This window comes from Uloborus diversus, chromosome 3 (genome assembly GCF_026930045.1).
Source record: "Uloborus diversus isolate 005 chromosome 3, Udiv.v.3.1, whole genome shotgun sequence".
Taxonomy (NCBI): Eukaryota; Metazoa; Arthropoda; class Arachnida; order Araneae; family Uloboridae; genus Uloborus; species Uloborus diversus.
Genome location: NC_072733.1, coordinates 43,785,125 through 43,792,911, shown reverse-complemented (window position 1 = coordinate 43,792,911; position 7,787 = coordinate 43,785,125). Strand labels below are relative to the sequence as shown.

General features: G+C 35.7%; 1 protein-coding gene across 1 annotated transcript in view; it reads left to right on the top strand.

Moving 5' to 3' along the window:
* The first annotated feature begins 4,317 nt into the window (after positions 1 to 4,317).
* LOC129218170 (fatty acid CoA ligase Acsl3-like) overlaps positions 4,318 to 7,787 on the top strand; it is a 103,760-nt gene continuing 100,290 nt past the window's right edge. The window contains exon 1 of the mRNA XM_054852384.1: positions 4,318 to 4,439. The gene's annotated coding sequence lies outside the window, so the exon portion shown is untranslated. The remainder of the gene's footprint in view (positions 4,440 to 7,787) is intronic.

The window sequence follows — 7,787 nt, the reverse complement described above, 5'->3', positions numbered from 1 at the left end:
CCTTCGGCTTCACTCTCGGAAAAATTCCTCTCTCTTTGCATCTTCGAATGAAAAACAGCTGTTTCCGTTTCGCAAACTGCTTTTGCCGTCCCGTCCCAAGTAGTGTTCCTGTACTGGTCCCTGTCATCTGTACACAGATGGCCGTGAAATGGTTATAGACTATCATCAATGAAAGGGCTAATGAGATGGAGTGCTAATCGATTGCCGAGTGCGTGGTGGACCGGTCCACAAGGGAAGAAAAAGAAGGCTTTCGTCATGTACGAGTCGACGGTTTCTTTTTAAAAAAAGAAGGCAGGGGTCTTCCTAAGATTTTTACAAAGATTTGAAATCCGTTTACAAAAATGAGTGAACCTATTTTAGATTTTCCAATGTCGCAAAGTGGTTTGATTTCGCATTTTCTAGGCGACAGATTTTTTCACTAGTTTTTTTAAGGAAGAAAAAATGAAAAAAAAAAAGCTTTTTTTTTGTACTATTCAATTGAAAGATTTAATGCGGCCCAAACCGAGGCGGCCCACCGGACATTTGCCCGGCTGCCCGCCGGCTCCATCCGCCACTGGAAGTCACGCAGTTTTGAAGGTGAAAAAAAAAAAAAAAAAAAAAAAAAAAAAAAGAAGAAGAAGAAGAAACTAGTATGTTGAGGCCATCACGAAACTTTCTTCTATATCATTTTTATAATTCTGATCCCTCACCATGCTTGACGAGGAAGCAATATTCCCAACAAAAACAAAATTACACGCGCCAAAACTTGACGACCATCCCCATTCCCGATTTATCTCCAAAGCAAAGCAAAGAATGAAAGTTGAAAAATTATTTTAAAAGCCTTGCTTAAAATAATTACAAACATTTATTTGTTAACAAACACAAGGTGGCAACAGTTAAAAAGTTTAAATCATCGCGATTATCTGTTCATTTTCCAACAGTTAAAATCACGCGAAATACGCAGGCGACAGTCTATTACGATTTATCTTTCTTATTTGTTGCATTAATAAAGCTATTTTTATTCACACAAAAAGAATCAGCCCCCTTTCCTCCATGAAGCAATAGGCGAAAAAACTGACCCAACGCCTGTTTACACATGGATTCACATTTATTCCAAATTTCATCCAGAACGCAGCATTATTTCTTGAGATATGGCACTCACAATGGAAAAAAAAAAAAAAAAAAAAAAAGAACGTTCGATTGCGCCACCCCCTTTTCTGCTATTGACACCAAAATAGAATCAGCTCTTTACCCTCTAATGGCAACTTGTCGATAAATTTTTGTTTGATTCCGATCATTATTTCTTGAGATACAGCAGCCACAATAGACGACAAAAAAATTTTATAGCTCAACCCCCGTTTGAGCTGATGACACCAAAATTGAATCAGCACCTGTACCTGTTAGGGGCAACATATGGATCGAGTTTTGTTTGGTTCCGCCAGTTATTTCTTGGGGAATAGAAGGCACGCATAACTCAAAAAACGTCCCATTGCTCCACCCCTTTTTGGAGGAATTCACGTTAAAAACCAAGGGGCACAAGTTGATATAGGGGCACATAAGTGTACCAAATTTCGTTCGATTTCATGCGGTTGCTGTAGAGCGGCTACAAAAAAAAAAAAAAAAAACTGGTCACACACATCATACGTGACACACACACACACACAGAGACAGATATTTTCCAAAAATGGTCGAAATGAACAACACACCTCAAAACGTTCGAATCCGTCAAAATTCGAAAATTTGCACTTATCCAATACTTTCTTCTATATATTAGATATAGAAGAAAGTAAAAAACGAAGAGGCACAGATTTAAAGGGGCACATGTTCGAGGGCGCACAGGACGGAGGGTGATCAGAACGAACAGGGGCGGGCCAGCCAATGCACCGGCCCGCGGGCCCATCGCGCGCAGGGCCAGTCTGCCACTGATTGCAATTTGTCCTTAGCTTAACATGAATTGATTTCTTTTTTTATTTTCTTAAATCATTATTTTAAATTTATTTTAAATGTATTGAAAAGTTTCAAACAAATATTTATTATAGTAAAATCCTTCCCACTCCCCCAGAACCAGGGGGAGGAAAGCCACATCCTTAAACTCCGAAATGGGAAGATTGGGCGCCGCAGATTGGGTGCCGTCGATTGGGCGACGCAGATTGGGCACTGGAAACATTGGGCGCCGGGAGCATTGGGTGCTCAGAACATTGAGCACATTGTGCTCGGCGTCCAATGTTCCCGGCGCCCAAAATGCTCGGTGCCCAAAGTGCTCGGAGCCCAAAGTTCTCGACGCCCAAAATGCGGTACCCAATCTTCCTAGAACGGCCAAAGGTGGCCCCAGGTTAACGGTGAATCAGGCGGTAAGAGGAGTCCGTTACTTATCGAAACATTTTGTTGCTTTTCAATACCTTTCTTATGATATAACGGACATTTTGATTCATGCTAACACAGTTTTTTAAAAAACCACTTAAGCAATGTCAGCTGTCTTCGACTCGCATAGTACCGTCGTTTTTTCATTTTGGACTTCAGGAATAAATGATTATTCAGCAGATAAGATTCTGTTAAAACACTCGCTTTTTTTAGTAATGAGCTCAAAAATGATCCCAAGTTCCCTATTTCTTTTTCATTAGATATTTCTTCTAACGTTCCACGTTTACATTATAATGTTCAATTCTTGAACTTTTAACTAATATTTTTATTTTTCGAAATGCGCTGAAATCAATATTAAAACAAGAAAAAAAAATGCCATATTCCTTCAAACAAAACAAAGCATACGGCTAGAAACCGAACCGACAGAATGTTTCTCTTATTTTACAGTAATAAGAATGATGCAAGAGCTAATTTTGTACCCCCCCCCCCGCCCCCCACTTAGAATAAAAATTGTCTACATATTAACCAAAATGGGTGTGGGTGAATAAAATCACACTTGTAGTTTTGTTTCCAAGTAATGTATTTTTGTTGAGGAAATGTTGTGATTGGTACGCACTCTCGGTCTTCGAAGTCGGTTAAGATCCTGTTACAATGTGAAATGTACAAAAAAGAAAAAAAAAAGGGAAATGTTGAACGTTAATACATATTCATTTTATAAGAATTTCACCATTCTCAGTTTTAATTTTAAACTTGTAAAGTCGATTATTTATTACTTAATTTTAAGTATGAATTTAAAATTTGAATAAATACCAATTTTTGGCTAATATGCTTTGAGGGATCGGAAAAAATATTTCAAATAGAAAGAACTTCGCATGCGTGATAGTATGTTCGAAAGACAGCGATTGCATGCAACATCGATTCTTTCTACGAGATTCGATTTTTCGTTCCACCATATTATAGAATGCCTAAATTTTAGTGATTACTTGAAATGGGGTGCAAGTTCTATACAAAAGTTCGGCTCACCCCTAGTTGCACCCCCACATCTGCCTAAAAGCGGAAAAATCACGTGAAAATACGGGGGTCGTCTCCACGCTGCATTTGCCGTAAAGCATATTTTATTTTAAAAAAGGGGGACCCTAATACTTAAATTTTATTTTTCCATCATGTCAGTGTGTGTGTGGGGGGGGGGATCTATTCAGACTCATTCTATATGAAAAACTCGTTTTTTGCTGGTGATTGCATCACATATCACACAAACACAAATATATTCAACAAAATTAGTTGAGACAAAGGAAAAACTTTAAAATCCGGACGTTTTGTCCAGCCTGCTCAGAAAACTGGACGTTATGTCCTAGCTGTCCAAAAATGTGGACGTTCTGTCCTTGGACCTTTTGTCCGTCGGACATTATGTCTGTTGGACGTTATGTCCGCTGGACGTTATGTCCGTCGGACGTTCTGTCCTTCGGACATTTTGTCTCTCGGACGTTTTGGACCTGGACGTTTTGGATTTGGACGTTTTGTCCGGATCCCTTTTCCATGATTGGTGTTGAATCCTTTTCTGCCTCCTCTGGATGTGAAGTCAAAGTCATTCTACAAAAAAGATAGTTTTTGTCACAGTTCGGTTTTTTGTTAAGCTTTTCTGTTTGGCGTCGAATAAAAGCTTTTCGTTGTTGATTTAGTTTGATTATATTTCTCAAAAACTTATTTTTCCTCAAAAAAAAAAAAAAAAAAAAAAAAAAAAAACCAAATTGGTTGCTAAGATAGATACAGTGCATATATTCATGCAAAATATTTTTTTTCGTATCAAATTTCCCTATTAGACATTCACGTACAAAAAGCATCAAGAAAGAGAGATAAGCTTTTGTTAAATTTTCCGAGAGAAACGAAATTACTCAGTCACTCAAGACTCTTGATTAGCTGGAGTAGTGCAGTGGGAAAGATAATCGATCCCCCTCTAACAACTAATTGAACTTTGGTATGCCTCCTGTTTGTGAAGACTAAACCTGGCGCCGTAAAAGAACACACTATCATTTTTGGAAGCATTTCGAGCCGCATGATTTTCATTCATTAACATTATCATAATATTTCATTTTTTGCAGGTAAGCGATTCACTTGTTTACGTTTACTTTCCTTAATCTTTTAACTAACTCTGTCCTTAAATGTGGAATTAATTTGTTTTGAATGAAAAAAATAATTAAATAATGCATTATAGATGCGTTACATAATAGATGCTCACTATATAACGTTATGACATTAATTTCTTCTCACCTTAAAGACTATCCCTTATCATCACATTTTTATTCATCACGAAGACTTGATTACGTTTTCCTCCTTTCATTGTTTTTTTTTTTTTTTCAAACTTAATTCACATTGGTGAAAATTATCTTTAACTCAGAAACAGACATATATATATTTTTATTTGTGTTATATTACCGTTAATTCCATCATGTAACTCATTTTCCTGCATAAAAGTATTTTGGCTAATTCTTCTGTTACTTATTTTTCATAAAATCTATCATTAAGTTTGAAAATTTTCTTTTCAAAAGATTTTATAAATTTTACTGGTCATTTTTGCAATGATTTTTCTGTGTAAGGGCATATTTTAGAAAGGGGCCCAGGAGACCATGGCCCCTCCCAAAATCGAGGTAAACATGAAATGAACGTAGGTATTATTATTTTGGTTGTTTAAGTTTACTCACAAATTATTCCTATACTTTTGATAGCTTCAAAATAATAATAATAATAATAATAATAATAATAATAATAATAAATAAATAAATAAATAATGATAATAATAATAATAACAATAATACGTTTGATGGTACTAGCCAGCCGTGTAACCACAAGGGAATAGAAGTTACGGTTTTGGCTGGAATGACGGGAAAAAATGTAATAAGCGGAGAAAAGCTATACAGAGGTTAATATAAATTGAACAATAAGAAAATGTATATCCATGTAGTAGATCCATAACTAATACTGAAGGTTAACCGCCCAGAATCTTTGGTTTTAAGCCATATTGTCTATCCTAGGGTGGTATAGTGTGTATTTATGCTGCGAGCAACAAAAGAAAACTCTTCTGGTTGATAAACCGATTTTAATACAAAACTAATTTAATAAGTCAAAAGGAATATTGATGCGAAGCTTAATAACACCGTTTTCATTCTAGAATCATTTATTATTACTATTTTAAGTATTTCAAATTTCATTGCATAAAAAATACACAAACAACTCAACATTCTCTTCTTCATTTCGTTAACTATTCGACAGGCGCTATTTCAAATTTTTAACGAAAAAAGATTATTTTGTGCTGATACAATTAAAAAAAAAGGTAAAAAGTTCAATTACTTGCTTTACGTTGAAATCTATACTTGTTTTTCATGTAACAACATTGTTATAAACATTTTAAAAGTATATATGGAATTTAATAAATCTAAACTTTATCCTATTTTAACAAAACATACAATTAACGTGACAAAAAAACGGAGAATTAGCAAATTACTGGAATTTACTTACACACACACGCATATATATATATATATATTTTTTTTTTTTTTTTGAAGTTGCAGATATTTTACGCGACGCCCACTCAATTTGTTCCATTGTACAAATAAATGATCCTTGCAAAATTTAAAGTCAATCCATGAATATTACACGTGCCCCTAGGGCCCCCTTCTTTGAGATTCGAAGAAAAAATTGCGGATTTTCTCATTTTTATGTAAAAATATTCTAACGTTTTATATTTAAAGTAATTTTGAATCTCAATAGGTGCTGCTAGTTCCAGAAAGACAATTTTCTCACTTTCATTCTGTAAAATTTAACATGTTACCGAGAATAAAATGTACCCCAATGGCCTTGGGTCAAGCGTACCGCTCTTCTGCGCTTGTTCCAACCAAGCGGCAGGGGAACGTTTCTTCCCATCAAGATGGACGCAAGGGATTCTATAGTTCATTAATGAATGACCTAGGCCATTTATGAACGATCTTTGACACCAACAAATTGCCTCCTCCAGGCTTTGGGGGTGTTGATTTACAAAATTCCCTGTTTATGTAATAGGTGTGTCAAATAGAGTCGCAAGGTTTCATTGCTATAAATATAAGTAATTGCAATTATATTTTAATTCGCTGTTTTTTAGTTATAAACATACCTAAATGCTTATGCAATTTTTAATTTTTAAATTATAAAAATTTCGAAAAATCCTCGATTACTGCTAACATAAAAATATACTGTATTTTCCATAGCTAAAATATAAATTTAAAAAAATATCCAGATCGGAACAATGTAGAAATCTATACTTTAAATTAATTTTATTCTATTTCAATACGTAGTACTTTATTATCATCAAATTCTTCCGATTCACAAGATTTAGAAACCGAAATGGGTATCTATCCCAACCTGTTGAACTTTTGTTTTCTACAACTGGTCTACCACAATGCAAAAAGGCTTGACAACTATTGATATCTGCTCGCCTTTCATCACTGTTAGACAAATGCCATATTAGGGATAAAGATGTTGTTCATTTATTAACAGCCTATGTACACTGCTTGACAATTGCTAAGGAACAATTACGTTTTTTGGAATAGTTTAGAATAGATAATGATTAAAGAAACCGAACGAAATATATAGTTAGTAGGGAGGATGTGTCTTTATTATATGTACAAAACAATACAGATATTACTGCATCAATGAAGTAAAAACTTTAAAAATAAAAAAATAACCCTACTTAGATGATTTTCATACAACCACAAAAAAATTATCTAGGTCAGAATGATGGAGACATGAGTACCTTAATATGATGTATGATTACCAGGGACACTGATGAACAATTTACATCTATTTTCCATACTCCGCAGTAATTATAGAGGAGTGCTTGGGGGACGTTTTCTCACTCCTCTCTCAATGCGGATTTGAGTTCTTGTACTGTTCTGGGAGGGACAGTTCTTTGCGCAACACGTCTGCCAAGAGCCTCCCATGCAAGTTCAATTGGATTTAAGTCGGGAAAGTAAGCAGGCCACTGCTTACGGAGAATGTTTTTACTTTCCAGTGTATCTGACACTTCAATGCTCCAGTGTGGCCGTGTATCGTCGTCCGTAAAGAGAAAGTCTGAACCTACAACCCCCCTCCCCCCACCAAAAAGACGAACATGGTTCAGCATAACATGTCTGCAATACATTTGCAAAGTATCGCTTTCTTATTCAAAAATTTGAAGCGGTGTTCTGACATTGTGCATGATGCCTGCCCACACCATGACGCTTGGGCCGTACCAATCACGTTCGCAAACAAATTTTTGTGCATAACGTGTTCCACGCTCTCTCCACAGTAGTTGGTGACCAGAATCACTTGTCACACTGAAACAAAATTCGTCAGAGAACATCATTCTAGACCAATTTTGATGATCCCACCAACATGTTCCTTACACCAACATAATCTCTTTCGACGATGGCGTGGTT